The following is a 20,114-nucleotide window of genomic DNA, read 5'->3' on the forward strand; positions in this document are numbered from 1 at the left end:
TGCATTTAGGCAGGAAATCATTCCTTTTACTCCGCCTTACGAACCAAACAACAATGTTCTGGACTGTAGCTTTCTGTGTGCGAACCCAGTGACAAATATCAATGTCCGACGTGTCGACGGTCTCGCCCACACTTTCCCGAATATTTTGGAAAACAGTGAGCGCATCACGACCAGGCGGTGCTCCCTTTATTTCTAGGTTATTTCAACGCTGATTCTGTTCTAGCTCGTCACACTTCTTTGAGAGGCGCTCATTTTCTGCCTTTAGTTTCCTGTTTTCAGTAAGCATTTCCTTCATTTCTTGCCATAATGTCTTAATATCTTCTGCCACATCTTCAACATCATTGCACACATCAGAGGAAAATGACACTCCTTCCTTCAGTTCTTTAATTTTTACCCGGAAATCGCGTTTGAAGTTTTCAAACCCCCTGAGCAGGTCACGTAACTCTTTAGAATCCGTAGTATCCTTTTCCAGAGCTCTTACTTCCCATTTCCAAAATGTCAGGTACAATAGCAATGACGCTATGTTCGGCAGCAGTGCACTCCTATGCCAGAGAAACAAATGAACCAAGCCTCACCTGCAAAAATAGTAGGTTGAGCGCCAAAAGTACGCCTTCCTTGTGCACGGCTGCCGAACTTTGCGACTCGCAGGATTCCACCGTCTTTTCTACGTTTCGCCGTCACTCTCCCAGTGTCAGTTGACCAGATGGGCCCGTGCGCTGAAACGGCTGCGCAGAAACACCGAAGCGATGCCCGGGGTTCCAGCGTGTCGGCCTTGTTTTCTTGAAGAAACCGCGGCATTTGCACGAAGCTCAGCAAAGCACAGGCCAATTGACAGAGAAATCTGCAAAAGCAATAGGTTGAGCGTCAAAAGTACGCCTTCCTTGTGCACTGCTGCCAAACACTTATGCCAAATAACCATGGCAATTTACAAGAGTCAGAAACGAGTGCAAATCATAAAACTTTATTTTCAAAATGGCCGTTTGTTCATGGAAAGGTCGCTCGCGTTGGCCCATTTCACGGCAGACGCGGTAGCCCTTCCAAGTTGACTCTCGAGCGTTTGGTGGCCAAATTTGAAACGAATGGTTCAGAAAACATGTAGTCAACACCCGTAACTGAAAGGATAGCCAGATCGGCTGAGTACAGAACCGCTATCCGTGAAAGTGTGTTGGAGAACCCGAGGCAGTCAATTCTTCACCGTGCAAAAGACCTGAGCTTTTAGCAGACTTCATCTTGGCCAATTTCGCGTCGGGACTACGGCCTATAACCGTACCATTATTGACCAGAGCCAATGCCGTTTGTTTGCTCACTGTGCTTCGGAGCAGTTGAAAAAGCAATACGATTTTGGCCCAAAAGCCATTTTAACGGCGAGGCGCACAATTGCACAATATGGGACGACTTCAAGGCACACTGGGTTCTCCAGGTGGCTATGCATTCAGAAAATGTTACTGTTTAGGGCGGAATTCGGGCCGGCAGCGTCACTGGTTTATCTCCTTTCATTTTATAATGGCGTCAGTGAGGCCATCACCGTCAACGGTGAGCGCTAAAGAACGATGATAACCGGTTTCGTTTGGCCCACATTGAGCGATATGGACGTATATGACACGTGGTTCCCGAAGGACGACGCTACGTCCCACACAGCGGACGCCACGATAGACATTCTCCATGAACGATATGAAGCTATGGTTATCTCTCGCAGAGTAAACGTGAATGGGCCACCTAGATTGCACGATTTGACCACGATAGACCTTTTCTTCGGAGAACTCGCACGTCTCTACCAAGAAGCCGCAATCGACTGAAGCACTTAAAGTCAACATAACCCATGCCACTGCTCAAAATCAGCCTAATCTATGCGGCAGAGTTATTGAAAATTGGACCACTCGGCCCAGTGCCACCTGAAAAGCCGCGGCGGACATTTCAACGATGCTGTGTAATAGCCTCTATTGCATACATGATGTTATACATGGGTCTTCCAAACAAAACGAATTTTGTTTTATTTGAAAGAGCTCCTTTTATTTCATATCAACATCAATGCACCCATATTGAAAACAATTTATAACATTCGAATTTCTTGCTGTCCTATTTATTAGTTGTTTCGTCCTTGCGGCGAAACCGATTTTTTTTCGCGGGCGGACTTCCTCGGAAAGCCAGGAAAAATTACCAAGCACCATGCCTGTTGCAAAAAAAAATTGGATCGGTCGTTTTACAGCTGGCCCTGAAGCCGAAACGTTCATAAACGTTCGAAACGTTCATATATATATATATATATATATATATATATATATATATATATATATATATATATATATATTCTACGTTGTAAAGTGTGCTTCTTTCACCACCACGTCTATACTTACATATATATATGGTCACGCGGCCGTGACGGCGAAGATTGGTTCAGCAGGACTCGGAAATACTTAACTCTCTCTTTGGTTTTGCTCTGAAAATGAAAGGTTAAAGTACAAGCAATTCAAACCTGTACAGTGATAACAGCGTGAATAGCGTCGGCCGTCGAGTAATCTGCCAAGCGGTAAAGCGCGTCGCCATTTACACATGTGCCATACATATGGCAAGGTTGCAGCGTTATCACTGGTGGCCGCGTAAGTTCGAACATGACCTCTAACGTTCAGGTTGTGCACGTAATATCATCGGAAGGTTCTGAAAAAATCTAGATTGTTCCCACTCATTCTGACGCGGCGTGCGCAATGCAGTAGTTACGCGTTTATTGGGCTGGTTACATAACAAATAGAAAAGAAAAGCGCACGTAATATAAATGTACTCTGTTTTTTTTTTCTTCCACTTTTCCAGATTTCAGCGATATGGAAGGCAAGAAGGGTACGTTGGTTTATATTGGTTCATTTTAGCCCAATCTAAATATTTTTTGATGTGACCAGGGAAAAGAAAGGGAAAATAATGTCCTTGCAATGTTATCACATCCCAGCAGTTATAGACGATTCTTACGTATTAGATGTCTCATCACGAGCAAGAAATACGGCAAAACTTCCTTTATTTTGTCTTTCCGTAATAGGAGACCAGCTTTCATAAAAAAAAAGACAATTAAGCATAAAAAACAGGCAAATGCACCAAGACGAAAAAGAACAATACCATACGAACATAAAAAAAAAACGTGGAAATTCGTTTGATACATCCTATAAATAAAACATAAATTTTTGAATTAGTTCACCTTATACACGATGCGAATTTCCGCGCGTGAGTAAGCTTCCCGGTATGGCTTCACGATACCTCAAAGAAAGGCGGTGCCACGGCACTACGCAGCTTTTTTTATTTTTTATTTCTCCGTGGTTTATAGTTGTGGGAGCGTGTTATACGCATGTGCGGGTTATACGCGAGAAACTATGGCAACAAAGTAAAGAGCGCGTCAATATCTTCACGCAGCTGTGCATACTCGTCGAGCGCCGGAAGCCTCTACTCCGCCTTGGCCTTTATGTCAGCCTTGTTTTTCAATGCCTAATTCAGCGTGCTTTCGTATGACGGCACAGCAGTGACGTCATCCTTTTCAATAGTGGAGCCGTTCTAGAGCTGGGCCTAATGACATATGGGCGTCCGCGTCGCATGTCATGCGCCGGCAAGTAGTAACATACAGCTATAGATGCGTAATTGCCTCGGTCGCGGTATAGTTACTGTATGTGTTACCTTTAGGTAGCAGAGTTGCGCATAGGTCAGGCAAGCAACCACAGCTATGCGGTGAAGACGCACTCTGTTTTTGCAGGCGACATGCCTACCGTGTCGCCGATTAACATGTCTAGTGTTTTGAATACCGGCGATAAACATTGGCTATCAATGAATGGTGTTCATTCAGTTCGCTGCAGTGGCGGCGTCGAACAATAAAATAATTAGCTTGAGCGTCAGCTTCTCCGCAATGCATGGTTGCTTGCGGCGTTTGGAAGACAGATGCGCAACTCTGCTACCGAAAGGTAGCATATACAGTAACTCTAGGTCGCGGTCAGTCGCGGCAAAACCGTTTGATATGCGCGATGCGCAGCGCCTATAGGGGCGCCACTGAAACCCGCGTAGCGGCGGCCGTTGGAACCGTATGCGGGTCGCGTAGCGGACGCCTCCTTTCACTGCAACCATGACGGAGTGCGCGCGAGCGATTTGCCGCTTGTGCGCGTCCCTGATAATTACTTTTGCGGCGATAGTGTGCGCAAAGGAGCCGCGCTTTATAATAGTGGACATGTGTTCGATGTCACAGCTGTGTGGGACGACAATGTCACTATACGCGCCAAGTGTTTTCCACAGACAAGCGTCAACAAGCTTCCTTACGAAGTGGAGCTCATCGTAAGTACACCGCTTTCTTTACAACTTCCCGATCACTAATGCCTGCATGCGTTGACGCATGAACCAACGTTTTTTCTCGACACAGTAGCTTCGTTTACGTGCCATGTGTTTATATAGTAGATTTTGAGGGAGCGCTGTCGCGCCGGCGCATGGATTTCACGGGTGCGGCCACGCGAAGGGTCAGCGTTGGTAAAACTTTGAAACCAGCACGATAAACTTGCGAAAAAATACCTCGGCAGCTTGCGCTAGTGGCGCGGGACTGAGTCACTGCGGAGCTGGTGGTCACCTAGCTTGTCATAGCAGCTTGGCTACGTATTTGCTGGGTGTTTTTTAGAGAAGAACGTCGGTGCAAGTCCGTCGATCCCCTGTAATATCGCTGAAAAAAATATATTTTGTTGTCTTCACGAATACGTTTAGCTCTTCGACAGCAATTTCTTCGGGAACCAAATTTTCGTCAGAATGAGATGGATCCAGAGACTCTACGGCGATCTGTTTGAAGCGGTTGAAACAGTTCTGGCACAAAATGTCGGTTTCTCTGATGAATGAGGCTTCTTCTGGCGTGCGTCTTCAGGAGGAGTGGCGTCTTAGCCGCGCCAGACAGACTGGCGCCGGCGCGCGCGCAGACTCCGCCACTGTCGCGCGCGGCTCGCCGCTGCTGGTCTGCACGTTCGGGAGGAGTGGCGTCTAGCCTCGCCAGACACACTGGCGCCGGCGCACGCGCAGCTCTTCGCCTTCTGACACTGCGCTGAAGCCGCTCGATAGCGCCTCTGACTGGCGTTTTATCGCCGTTGATAAAATGCTGACTGCAGATCCTGGAGTTCTTTGTGGGTTCCCAGGGGCTCCCATCTTCTCTGAAATGTTCATAAGGTTACAGAAAAGTGCAAGAAGCAAGGAATTAATTAAAAGAATACATATTTGCAATATTCACAGTTTGAAAGCAAATGCTAAAAGTGGTCATATATATTGCTTGAAAACGAAGTGCTTTACTGAAGTCCATGCAATTTCACACACAAAAAAAAGCAACCAGTAGCTAGCACCACTAGCAAGAATAAAAAAAAAAAAAACACGAAACTTTGGGGATCGACCACACGCATTGGGCATGCAAAATTTTTTTTCAGATGTGATATAACTACAACGAAGCAGCACCAACATATACTCACATATTACATGCTAAAGAAAACAGCAATCAGTAGCTAGCAGTAAGAATAAAGAAAAGAAAACACGTAAGTTCCATAATCGGCTCCACTCAGGCGCACTCTAAGAAAAAATCGAGTATTTGGGGAGTATTTCTGCCACACAACAATAATCGTCATCCACCTCGCGTACTTTCCTCGCGTCATCACCGCGGTCGCGGCATTTTCCGGTCACGAACGGCGCGCGCGTTATCAGCGGACGTAGCATTCTTGATAGGAAAGTGACGAGAGCCGGGTTTTCAAGAAAGGAAACGCGAGCAAGCCGGATGACGATTATTGTTGTGTGGCAGAAATACTCCCCAAATACTCGATTTTTTCTTAGAGTGCGTGCGGACGGTTCCCCATCAAAGGGGGGGGCAAAGGATCATCTCAGCGCCCCCAGGCCCCACTAAGTTAATGCAAGGGGCAGATTTTGCCCCCCCCCCCCCCCCTCTTAGGCAAATAGGAAAGCCCCCACGCCCCGTGAGCACGCCTATGGCCCCACTCATAACACAGCTTGTGTAAAGCGAATGAGTATTAGTGGGATACATCAAGGGTGTTTTTTATTAGCATGAAGTCATGTTACGAGGCATTCAAAGGAAGGTTGAATCGGTTGAATGTCCTGTCAAAAGCCTTCAGTGGGAACAGGTGCCATGTTTTGCAGCCAATATGCATACAGTTGAGGCGAGCGCACAGCGAACATTCTGCACCGGTGATCGCATTCCAGTTCCATCATTCGGTAGAATGCAGCCCATTTCCTGCAGCAAACGTGTGATTCCACGGCGCTTTTGTAAAGGAGCCGCCACCTGCCCCACATTCTCTGGCATAGCGCTTCGCGCAATTCGTTTTTCAAGAGAGCCTAGGCATCGCGTCTTATCAGTGATAACAACCTCATGTGCATTGTAGCATACACAATGCAGGCGAGGCGCCCAAATGTAAACGTAGTAGCGTTCGCTGAAGACGTAGCGACATAAATGGAGAAATAAAAACACGGTAATCGTTCTAACACTGCCTAAACAAAGCGCGATTGCTTACCTTTTGCGTGGGACAGCCGCAATCGACCGTCGCTGTCGCTCTGCTCATGAAATAGCACCGGAAACTTGTAAAAGTGCGTTCCTGGCGAGCTTTTGTATGTGTTTTGAGCAGCCGACAACGCAGCAGTTATTTTTCGACATCGCTGAAGCCCGAGAGAGTCGTCAAATCACGTTGAAAGACACATCCATCCGTGCACTCGCGTAGACGCTCGCTGAAACACTGTTCGCCGGGCCCCGCAAGCGCTTCCGAGCCATGGCGGCAGATGGCGTGGTCGGCGCTTTGAGCATCGCCTATAGGGAGCTAGCTACACTCTCCTCCACGCGCGCGTTTCCTCCCCGGTTCTTCTCGCCTAACGGTGGTGCGCGCTGCGCACGGCACCAGTTTCGATCTCGGCGCCCGCGGAAGCACCGAAGAATTGAATGGAGGCACGTGATTTCGGGTCGGTTGCGCACTTCGGTAGACCAGAACATTTGGAAAAGTGGTAATACCAACATCGACATTGCTGAAATGAATGTTTATGAAGGGGTTCTTTGCTTCCTAAAGCCGTGTGAATGAGGCATACTGAATTAAAAGGACCTTGAGGAGAGCTCTACAGTGAAGATGCTCTTTCTGCCACACGATAATATGCTTGACTTTTTACTTTTTCATTTTCATCGCATGTAGTTTTACTTGTGGCATATCCTTCTGTATATGGTTTTTTTCTTGCTTGCGCGGGCATGTGTGCCACAGGTATTCCTAGCTTCGCGTCCTGCGATGACTCCGTGACTAGGATATCGTCCGTGCATAAGTTTATTTTCTGGACGTGAAAGTAGCTTTTCGCTGTTGTCTTCAGAATGGAGATATGTGGTTTTAAATCATTCGCTATCAATCCGAGGATTCTCAGCCTCTCCCTTGACGACGATATCAATAGCATGCGATCGCGATCATGCTGACGCCCCTAGCACATTGCCTATTTCTCATTCCGAAGGAAAGCCAAATAATAATTGCCACCCAGTCATGCGTACGTGGCATCTAAGTTTACAGCAAATTGAAGATCTCAAAAAAAAAAAAACCTCGTTGTAAGCTAGCTGACGCTGCTCACCCGCTATACAACATCCGTACTTGCCCTTATTTCTTTAGGGCCTTAAATCGTTATTTTAGTGGCTGAGGCTCACAGCAAAGTAAGCTGGACGAATAGCGCCTCTTCAAGTCGGTAATGAAATTTTCTGTGAAACAGCCAAGGGATCCAGCAAGAATGTCACAGCGCGGAAAGAGATACGAACCGACAAATATAAGCTACACGGATAAGCTCTGATTTCCACTGATGATTATTTGAGAAAGCGCGAATATTCGCAAAGTCAAAGCTGCGAATCTACACAAGCAAAATAAGGGAAAAGCAAGAATCGCAAGTCTCATCACCAGTCTGCGAAAACCTGCGGCGTTAAAATGAAGTATGCACAATAAACAGCACATTACTATGCAGAACAATAACTTAATTTTTTCAAATAGCCAGAGAGTGTCTTAGTCGTTATTTAAATATTGTAGCGCTACATAAGGCGAGGACAAGAACAAAGGTACATGACAGGACGGGCGCTGACCCCAACTATTTTTATTGATACATGTACCTTTCTTCTTGTCCTCGTCTAATGTAGCGATGCAATTTTTCAATAGGAATGTATCACCAACTAACCCCACAACGTGTTTTGTTAGTCTGAACGTAATTTAAGAAGGCCGCCCGCCCATCACATTGGCAACGTCTACTTACAGGAGCTGGCGAGATGGATTCATATGCGTATAATATATGCTTTCAGTAGCAGCATAACGATGTTGAGCTGTTTTTTCGAGTATAAAACTCGCTGTGAACTCATCCTTGTTGAGGGAGAGGTAGAGAGAGAAACAAACATTATTATGAACAGACACAATCTTTTGCAGTTGGGCAGTCTTAGTCCAGAAACTCCGTGGGCAACGATCATCTCGCTCGTCAAGTAGATCAAGTAACGAGGCAAACATGAAAGCAGGGCTTAAGTCCCCTGCCTTAGTTATAAGCCGCCGCGATCGCTGCAGGCCACCATATAATAATCAACGTGAAGCACAACTGAAAACCTCGACGCTTCTGCAGACTCATCAACTCACAGCAGCTTGGAAATAGAGCAGTGGCAATGCAAATTCGTTTTTAAAGAAAGAAACTAATTTCCTAAAAGAGGAGGAGCGTTCATCAGGGCTATAAAACGTTTACTGACTCCATCCCGTATTTGAGTCACCGATTACGAAAATTTCAGGCCAGGAAGAACGCAACAAAATCATGACAGACTGCTCTAATGTTAGAGCCCCTGCATAGCGGTGGCCTTCTCTGCAATCTTCGAGCGCAAGGCATGAAAGCATCGCATAGGCACCCCGCACGGCAGAGATTCTACAGTGCATGGTCATGAGACACGGAGCACAGCGTCACATCACAATCGTAGCACAAATTTTTTTTATGTAAGCACGTGATTGCTGCGTTCACGTAAAACTTTGCCTTACTTGTAAGTTTCACAGTCGGCAGCCGACAATTACCGCCCCCCCCCCCCCCCCCCGGCATATACGCCTATGACTCAGACCCTTAGCAGGGTACTGGTGGAGTCGATGACGCTCTCGGAAATCGAGCAAAATTTGTTTGAAAACCAGTAGTGATGTCCTGCTGTCCGTGTCCTCAGGGTTAGGGAACGAGACGCCCGGGAGGCAAGTGCTCGTTCCGTGGCGTCTGCAGTCTGATTACCCCGCAAACCCTGGTGTCCTGGATTCTAGATAATGTGTTTGGACTCCATGTAATAAGTCACGTTTTCAGCATTGCTCAGAATTTTGTAGAAAAGTGCCACCTCCCCAACGATATATTGAAAACAAGATTTTCAGTATTCTGTGATAGCCGTATTGCATTGGGCATTTGAGGCTGCTGAAGCTATTGCTGCCTCTTCCGCTCGCGTTGAACTTACGGAGAAAGACGTACAACACACGCGCTCACTAACAACTGCTTTATTCTTTCATACGCCGATGCACATAAAAGCCCAAGGCAACCTTACCGCACATGCGCTCGTAACAATAGCTCTAAATGAAAACGTGTAACAAGGGTGATAGTGTAATAGATACGCGAAGACATGAAACCATATTCAGATGGATGCAGGGACAAAGCAATAAAGAATAAGTAAGAAGGACAAAGAAGTGCGTTTGAGCTGTAATTTTAGCTTCAGGAATATGTACCAAAGGAAGTTTTACTTTAGTCACCAGAATTGACGCCCGCAGGGAACGCGAGCCGTGACTTTACGGGCCACTGATAAGCGCCGTCTTTATTTTCTTCTATTGAGCGCGCGCGCTCTCTGGTTTTCTTCGCCACCGAAATGAAGACGTAGCAGAGTCTTGGGACAACGTGAGCGCAACACTCCGAGAGAGGGTCGCGTTCTGCGCATGCGTTCTGGCAGCTCGAAATTTTTGGGTCCCCAATTTGAAAACTTTCTAGTGTTTGGCTGGTGTTGGAATGTGCGCCTCCAACTTCTACTTTGATATATAGGGCGTGGTCGACCGTGCTCGCGCGATTATTGCTTGAGGGGGAGTTTTGCACGTCTTGGGCTTTCTACGCAGTTTGCGTTGAAGGTGTGGACTGCACGACGGTGGCTTTCGTCGCTGCAACGGCCGCGTTTGCGAAAGGAGTGTGCTGCTAGCTAGAAGAGCCAAAGTAGGAGCTAGTTGAAGTAACAACTGTCACAGTTCGCGCTCGTCCAACGTATACCTGTGCGTTCTTTTCGAGCGCCTTCTTTGTGCGTGAGCAGCGCCCTGCAAGTGTCGAGCTGTGACAGTTGTTTGTTCGCACTCTCCTTGTGTGTTTTTCCCTGTGTCCTTTGTGCTTGAGCAGCGCACAGAATGGTTCTAGCCGCTTGCCGTTCCTGTGACATTCGAATTTCTTGCTATCGCATTCATCGCTTCGCCCTTGAGGCGAAAGTGTGTCTTTTCGCGATAAATGATTCATTGATAGCACAAGCCACAGTTATTTTTCGGGGTGTTTTATACAGTGCAGTTCCTTGGCAAAATGCTATGACAGTAATGTACCTGTCGTATTCGCACAAGAACTATATGTCGAGGCAAAATACCCTGCCGATTCTAAGGTTACATTGAAAAACTCTTTAACATATTATATTTCACTTAATAATCACCAGCTTGAGGGCAGTTGAGAAATGGGAAGTTGTAGGGCGTCATGACTGATGGAATATTCATTCTTTTAGAATATAAGAAATCGGGCATAATTTCCGCTATCCACCATCCAATTGCGAAACCCAGATCCAGACGAGGCCCGAACCATGCACGCCAAGAAAAGTGGCATCATTGCAAGCGGGAATGAAATGAGGGCAAAATTTTTGTTCGGGAATAAATGTTAAGGGCCTATGAGCAGTCTTAAGCAATATATATTTTGCTTTTAGATCCCAACCGGTAAAACAAAACATCGGCAAGTCGTCTGAGACACGCAAGTGAGCTGTCTGGTTCTTGCGTGTGTGTACGGTGTTTATTTCTTTCCGGTTTCAATGATAAGTTGGCGCAAAACACACTTTCCTTTGTTGCATGTCAGCAGGATGGAGAGTAGCAATGGCTGACCGCGAGTATTGCACTATATTAGGAAATAAATGGAACATGCTGTGGTTTTCTTGCCACGGCGCGAATGAAATCGATAAGATGGAAGGCTCACGCGCAATGGTAAAGCTATTAGTTGGTACAAGCGGACCACATGCTTCCTTCCACGACAAGATACCGTCACGCAGCGCCTTTATTATATGTTTTTCACTTGTTCGTCGCGAGAGGTCCTGATATGACTTGAGCGAGCGGTCGCCTTACCCGCCCGCTCGGAGCGTACGACTGCGATGTCACCGGGATCAGGGCATCGCGATTCGAAGTATCTCTAGTAACACGCAATTTTTTTAATTTATAGATGAAATGGGCGTCCCATAAAACATCACTCATATATTTCTATATAAACAACGGTCATCCATTTGGCACTTAAAAATATCGCTAAAAAGTGTTTCGTGATTAGTCATTTTATTTTCGTGATTAGTCATTTCGTGATTAGTCAGTTGAGGCAAAGTACTTCTGCTCGAACATAGGTTCATATGGGAAGTTGAAAGCAGTGTCATAGTACTGTTTTCAAAGAGACCTGTATTGTCTAAAACAACGGTCTTAATATCTAAATGCAAGAGAGACAATGATGTAAACCATTTTACTTACAGCCCTACGGTGATGAAAGTAGCGAAGAGTATCGTAAGTAATTCGTGGTTTTTATTCTCACTCTTGCACATAGCGTATTGAAGGCTCCCGTGGAAAATGTTCAAAAAGGCGGAACAATGTTTACATCTAGGCCATTCATTCGGAAGTTGAATGCAAACAGCGCGACTTATTCGGACGGGAACAAAACCAAATGGAACGAGAGGATAAGCGCCGACGTTAAACTGAAATTTTCTTGTACACAAACGGAATACGTGTTGCGAGAAAAACAATGACGCAAAACATGCAAGCGTGAAATAACTGATATCAAGGTTACACATGCTGCTCTAGAAAGGACAATCCTTTCTGCGACAAGTAGACCTACGGCTTACAGATGCTTGGTGAGCCTTCGTGTGTTATATGGGCGGCTTCATTGATTTAGCGAGTGCGTTGGTCTTGATGTCTGCCGATAATCGTGGTTTCTTCAAACAAGGGGGTTAAATCACACGTGGGACAGTAAATAGCCAGAAATTCTTCTCTAGCATTGCCTGCGTTCTCGTTGTGCTAACGAAGACGGCAGTGTAAACCCCTTCCCGCCGGGCCTACGTAGTACGTAGGAGTCGTCGCTTGAAAGTGGGATTCTATAACCGACATTGCTTGTGCATTGCACGCAATGTGTGCGATGCCTGACAGTGCACTGTTTTTTTTTTCTTTTCCTGGCGAGACTGGTGACACGTGAAAGATGTGATAGTTTATGTGGAGGTGAACCCACCACTTCAACATGGTCTTAATAAGTCGCGCTGTTTATTTTTCGCTATGCAACCAACTAGGCCAAAGCTTGGCATTATTAACATTAGCAGGCTGCCCGCTGCTTCGCATACTAGTGATGCAGTGTAACAAATAAAATACATTTCTGAATGAAGTATCGCTGCCTCTCCGCATATGTACGGCTTCTGGTAAAAAAAGGAACATAACAATAAATTTTGGTATTTCACGTCCGAAAACCAGAATGTGATTATGGAGGAAGCCATAGTGGAGATCGCCAGAAATTTCAACGACCTAGAGTTCGTCAACGTGACCTAAATATAAGTACGCCGTCCTCTAGCATTCCGCCTCCATCAAAACACTGCCGCTGTGGCCGGGATTCGATCCCGTGACCATCAAATAGGAACGTAAATACGCCTTGCCAAAAAAAATCACAGCATATCCACGGAGTGAATGATGATTAGTGGGCGAAGCTGCGGAGGTTCATCGGTAAACCGTGAATCTTCCGTGAATTCTGCCCAGTACATCATCACCGACGTGAGATCGGGCGCGTTTATACTAAAGGTTAGATGAGTTATGACGACTTGCAGCTCACTTTAATTTTACATGTACGCTGTGAATTTTCATTGTTTAGAAAACCATTGCTTTAGAAAACATCTGGCGTCTTTCGTTAAGCAGCTGGTGTCTTTTCGTTTTGCTTTAGAAACATCTGGCGTTCTTTCGTTTTGCTTTTAGAAAACATCTGGCGTCTTTCGTTGGTTTATTTCATCAATCAACGGCGTTTTGAACAAAATTTTATTGTTTATTCACGCACAGGAGAAATCTCACCAGGCACTACCTTGGAGGTAAACAATGGCTGCTAATTGGAACGAGAGACAGAAGAAGTCGGCTTTTAGCTAACACTTACACTTCTACTTCTACTAACGTTTCCTACTGGAACATGCCAATGGTTGCTAATGGGGAATGAGAGACAGAAGAATTCGGCTTTTAGTTAACGCGCACGCTGCGAATTTTTTATTGTTCAACAACGCACAGAAAAAATCTCCCACCGGCACCACCTTAGAGGTCAAGTCTGGTACTAGCGTTACGACTGGTTACGCACTACTACGACTACGAGGGACGAACGGGTGCCGCCTGAAGGAGCTTCGCCCCTAAAATTCTGCGTGCAAGTATTTCATTGGAGATGTTGGCCTCTGACATGATGTTCACGCGGGTCTGTGACATGATGAAAGAGCTTTTGCCGAGGTCATCATGTTCTATCTTAAGCACAGCTGAAGGATGAAGAGAAATAGCGGTTACCCGTTGAGCTGATGAAGTTTTATTGGGTGACGCCGTGATTTTTGAGGAACTGGGTGACAGCGCAAGTACAGGACAAGCAGAATGAGACAAACGAAGCTCTCGTTCATCCCAGTCTGTTTGTCTCCTGCTTGCGCTGTGACCCAGTTTTTTAGTATACACAACCGGCCTAAGCTCGCACGTTACACCAATGTTGTTTGAGTATGTCGTCAATTTCCAGACTAGGAAAATGAGCGAATGGAAATTAAATACAAAGAAATCCTCTCTGATATATGTTACACCGGGAATGGTAAGGTACCACCCCGTTGAGTGCCAATGGCATGCGTTGCATGTAATTAAAATTGACTAGGAATTTAGAGTTCTTCAAAACATTTTCTTCCCAAAAAGTATTTTTTTTTTCGTAGAGAGATGAAGGGACAACTGCAGCAATTATTTGTTGTAAATGTAAATGGAGCTTGCTGTCATTCTTAGGTATTCGATCTGCAATGAAGTGAGGACGTTTGCAGCTTCTATCACCCAGATAGCCCCTCTGATGTGACTAAAATGTATTTCTGCATTGAAACAGACCCGAGAGATCACAGCACAATTTAACGTGGTACGGGATCAGTGGCTGTATCTTTCTATAACGTCGACAGGAGACGGTAAGAATTTTACTTTGCTACCACATGAGCTTTGTGAAAACACCAAGTACTCATAGGCTTTATTAACTTATTAGAAGAATTCGCTTTATGATGTGACAGTAGGATACGAAACCACAAGCTAAAGATGCGTGTTATTTTGCTGTAGGCGAAGGCCAATTTGGTGTTACTTCTGCAGGCGGGAATACGGAGGACCAGGATATCAAGCAGTACCTAAATGAACAACAGTCTTATTGCAAGAGCGAGCTGAACATTTTAGAACTAAGTTAATTATGCTTGTGCATGGACGAATTGGATTCGAAGGGCAAATGATGGGTATCACATTTAACGTCACCTTGGAAGAAGGTATGAACTCAGTTGTACTGCGACGGCTAAATATTTATACACTTATGCTGATGTTGCAGCTTTGTATACGTGTTTCGACTAGATGTTATAGCTTATAAAGTTCGTTTTGCAAGAACTGAATTGTACTGTTCATTCTGGACACAGTAGAAAATTCACCCCTCATATATATTCCGCAAAGTGGAAAAGTGACCTGATGTAAAGTTAGGCTGCTTCTGTTTATTTTTACGCGGGAGTTGAAATTTTTTGTGCTCGTGAAATACGATAACGACGACCGTATACGAAAATTTGAATCGGGAATTGTGTTGCATGAATATAAAACATAAGCCCTGTAAATTACAGAAATCAAAACATTTTAATAAAGCTCATTTTAATTTGCTCACACACCCAGTGAACATATTCAGGGAAACAGGCTAGAGAACTATGCAGGTATTTATGGAAATTATATTGCCTTCCTAACGGACTCTCTTGCACCTTCGTTAGCTACTGGGTGCATTAAATCGTTGAGTAAAGTAGTCGACACAGTGCGGCAGCTTTACAATGCGTACTGCCTTGGTTTCCAAGGTACACCGCTGCTGTGATGGGGAGTACCTGCAATACAAATTTGCGTGGCCTCCAAGGACTACAAGATCAAGCTCTAAGACAATGCTGCAGTCTTGGGAAATCGGTATACGGTGCTAAAAACCGCGGTAGTGGGAGGCCACCCCATGCCAACTGAAAAGTGTGTACAGTTACAACTTCATCTGACCAACCCACATTGAATTTCCCGCTATTACTAAGACATTTTCATTTCCCAGCAGGTAACAATAGGGTTAAATGCTGTTATCAACTCGATTTAACCACGCTATCATAGCACCAAGCTCAATTTATTGAAGGTTTTCCTGAAATAAATTTGTAGAAAATGCTGTTATTTCGGTCTAACTTTGACATAGACGGACTTATCTTCGTGCGTGTGCTGTAGCACCATCGGGTTAAAACGTCTCGCCGCCCTAGTCATGACCATAGCTTTATTTTAACGACGCTGCACGCGCGGCCATGTGCGGAACAACGGACGTAACAGTCGGTAGGGCTTTTGCGTACGTGGTGGTTTGTGGCCACTGTAAATGCACTCACAGGAACACGGTGGTTGCTTTCGCTATTTAATCGTCTGTGGGACAGATGGCACTGGTTGCCTACTTGCAACTTCCTTGCGCTGACTGCTCGCACGACTGCATTCTTTCTCTCCGTCAGTGCACATCGGCAGCCTGTCATAGCTTCACGCCTCAGTATACCTCGCCTGTATCGCGCGGACGTGATAGGGCGAAGTGGGAGGTTCCATGTTCAGTCTAACCTCGCGGACTTTTCACACGGGCAGGTGTGTGTTTTAGATGCGAAGTAGCTTTTGCACTGGGCTGTGTCCGTAGTTCCATTGGCGACCGTCCTACCTAGCGTAGCCATCTGAGCACACGCTCGCGCCAAGGAGAAGTCTGCTTCCTCTTGTTCTTCGACCACATTGAGGATGATACGTGCAGAGCACTTGAGGGGCCCGGGCTGCCCTATGCTGTCCTAGCTTGGCGTAACGCGGACAAAACCATGTGTGCTGGCACGCGCTAGCGCGTTCAGGCCCGTGGAAGGAACTAAGACGCTGTAGCCTCTCCCCTTTGCACTCTCTCAGCAATCACGTGATGGCGTCGGGTAACGAGATTCTGCAGACGCGCGATAAAACCGGGTGGCATGCTCCAACAAGAGTTCGGGACGAGTAAGAACAACAGCAACTACAGTGAATTTATGGTGTGCCGCACTTGCAAGGACGCGTTAACATCGGGCAAGGTTCCCGTGATGAAAGGAACGCATGCGCTGCTTCGCATCCCCACATGGTTCCCTTTAGTGGGAGCTGGCGTAATTGTTTTAGAATAAAACCCCGTGACAGCTTTCGGGCGTTGCTCAATTACAATATTAAAATTCGGAGGACTGAAAAAGACATTTCTCCATTTTACGTACATCCTGATTTATCGAAAGAATTCAAGTGCGGTCATCACTTAGTAAAATCGAGTTTCAACTGTATTCAATCAGTTGCCGAGATACCTTTTTCTCAGCTTTCATTTTTCCGCATAATTGCCGCACTAAATTTTCGGCTATTATCGCTCATTGCCCTGAAGCTATGCGCTTGCGGCAAGGGCGTCCTCGAATTTGTGGAGTCTACATAGAACCAAGTGGGCCTTACTATATCAGGAACAGATCCGCTTAACCTATGGTCTATAAGCTGCGACTGCAAGGCTACCCTGCAAAGTTTTCTGCTCCTATTATGTCACAGCTAGCATTACGCCGCTCGTTGTAAAGGTCCGGCAAGTCCACCATGAAGGAATAGAAAAAAGACACACAATAAACATAGCTCACCGGTTACGTAGCCAACAGTGCATTCAGAGAAGTGATTAATTGGACGGACCATTCCAATCAGCCCACTACGCCATCAGCTGTGTCATCATGCCACTGGAGATGCGACGCAGCAAAGTTTGCGTGCTAGCATAGAATCTGATATGGACATGTGAGCACTGGCGTTTCACAGTATCTTCTGAGTACGTATGTTTTTCTGTGCCGGCGGAAATGTCACTGGAGTGAGGAAGCATTTACGTTGAATACTCAACAGGGGCGTAGCCAGAAATTTTTTTCGGGGGGGGGGGGGGGTTCAACCATACTTCATGTATGTTCGTGCGTGCGTTTGTATGTGTGCGTGTATATATACGCAAGCAAAATTGAAAAATTTCGGGGGGGTTTGAACCCCCCCAACCCCCCCCCCCCCCCTTGGCTACGCCCCTGATACTCAAGTACTTTTCAGGCAGGGGAGCGAGTGTCCTATGAGAGGGTAATGCTTGATGAACACAAAACTGCGGATAACGTCCAACATAGCTGCAAGTACATTATTGTTGACACATTTCACTTTCGTGTTATGAACGATTTCTATGAAAAAGGAATCAACCATCATCGATCATTATTTCTCTGGTTTATTGACCATTCGTGTATCCCAACTTCACGGACCCCAAGGACCCCAAGGTGTCCACATTGTCATTCGCGATCGGTATCTTCGCTGCCTTTACTACGCCCCTGAAGGTTGTATATGGTTGCTGGTGATTCCTCGCAGTTTGTGATCACGAATATGTGCTTACTTTAACGAGTACCCACAAATCGTCCACAATGGAGCTGTTAAAATATACCACCATCTAATCGCTATTACTGGCCACATGTGCACTTTTTCACGAATGTATGTTCAGTGCTGCCTCAATACCATGGCCGCGAATTTTCACGTGTACTGGTGTCTACGACATTTAGCTGTTTAACTCACCACGTCAGCGCTGACCACTAAAGCCGGCTACACATTGCGGCGCATGCAAATTCTTGGATCAGAGATTCCACTAACCATTTGACGCACTACTACGTAACTGCACCCTAACCAATGTTAAAGCGCGAGATATATCTTTTAAATGCGGAACATTTCTTAGTCGCACCTGCGGCGTTGGCGGCGCCGTCCACATCCCCACTACGCATGCTCGGCTCATCTCGTGCCGGCAGCAAGCCTCTCCTCTCCGTCCCTCCCTCCTCTGCCTCCCTCTCCACCTCCCTCCTCTCCGTCTCTCTCTCCTCTCCCTCAAACGCGGGCGGTGTGTATATAAGCGGCGGAGCGCGCGTTCGGAATTCAGTCAAGGGCGTCTTTACTTGGCTTTCGCTTGACTTGACGCTTTGCTTGACTCGAGTAGATGCGATGGAAGCAACAGTACCTTCAATCAGCGTCCTACCACTCGTTGAAGGCAACGTTACCCCACCCTCACCGTCGTCGGCGTCAACAACAGCAGGCAACGCAGAAGACAAGGCTGCGAAGAGACGAGTATACGACCACGGCCGCTATACGACGCTCAACGCAAGCGTTTGAAGCGAGCTGCGGACCCGGAACTTCGTGCACGCTGAAGCGGTTCAAGTCGTACTTGGTGTGCGCATCATGTAACAATGAAGCATTCCCAAACCATAGCCAATTACGCAACATTCACGCGATACCCTCACCACTCTGTGACGCACCTACTCGAGTTCCCCCCGTGGGAAGATGCGGGCGACTTTTTTCGCCATGCAGCTCTTGATCTTTCAGCACGGCGCTGCTCGAGAACTCGGTGATAGAGGATGCACTTTCCTTTCCCGAATTCGTAAAACTTCTCCATTTGGAATGCCACATATTTCATCAAAGTAGCACGGCATTCCACCCTCAGCTAACGGGCTCAGAGAACTATTTAAAGCCGCTCTAGCTGATTCTGCCACGCGCGCTTCTTTTGTTATATTTATGGAATTGGTCCGATACACGTATAATTACTGTCTTGAGTAAACCGCGCCCGAATGTCTGGGGACCATCGAGACTAATTCAGAATGTTCTGGTTGGCTTGAACGCGCAAACGCGAACAGCTGAGTTCATTCTGAAACTAACGCGGCCACCAGCGATAAGGCTGGAATGTTCGATGCCGCATGTATAAATGCCGACACGCCGTCGGCCGATCAGATTATCGACGGCCGACGGTGTGTTCGCCGCTCTCAATGTACAGCGGGAATTGTTTGTACTTTGTCTTTGCTTTTTGCGGGCAGAGGTTCGCCCAAATAAAACGTTTATTCTCGAACACGTGTGCTCATGCCTTCGCCAACGTCACGACCACATGACAATATGCTCGAGGTGTACTCGGCTCTCTTCATGAGAAGCGGTACAACGGTTTTCCTGTTGTAACATTCTTATAAGACACCGCTAAACAAGGTGCTACGCAATCTTCAATACAATAAAAAGAAAGCGGTAAAAACGCCGCATGCATCGATGTTTCTACAGCAAAGTTTGAGATTGGCGTAACTGGTAATCTATCTTCAACAACCAGCGCAAAACGAACAAGGGACAAGAAAGCAAACATAGACAGCGCTCGTCTGTGTTCCTTTTCTTGTGCTTTGTCCGTTCTGCGCTGGTTGTTGAAGGCTTTTACAGCGTAGCCTATTATTAGCCCTCTGCAACAGGTGATTTTTGCACTATTGCTATCAGTTCCCGCCGCTGTGTGTTTCAGCTTTAGTGCGCAATGAGACACACACAAAAAAAAGGATTTGAGCCGTGGTAGTGGCGAATTATTCCTCAGAGCCATGCCAGTGCATGAACCAGCTCCAGAAAAAAGAAATGATGGCTCATCCCTCCATCATAGGAATCGGTATAACACGAAAGTGAAACGTGTCGTCACAGAAGTAGTTTATTGTTTATAGTGCATTGGTATATGAGAGCTTGTACAATGTCTACTGTTGTTTGGCAGATATAGCACCGCTTGATGGTGAACGCATCTCACACACGTTGACACCTATAGTGGCACATCTCCGTACCGACGACTAACGC

The sequence above is a fragment of the Rhipicephalus sanguineus genome, chromosome 7, assembly GCF_013339695.2.
Source record: "Rhipicephalus sanguineus isolate Rsan-2018 chromosome 7, BIME_Rsan_1.4, whole genome shotgun sequence".
Taxonomy (NCBI): Eukaryota; Metazoa; Arthropoda; class Arachnida; order Ixodida; family Ixodidae; genus Rhipicephalus; species Rhipicephalus sanguineus.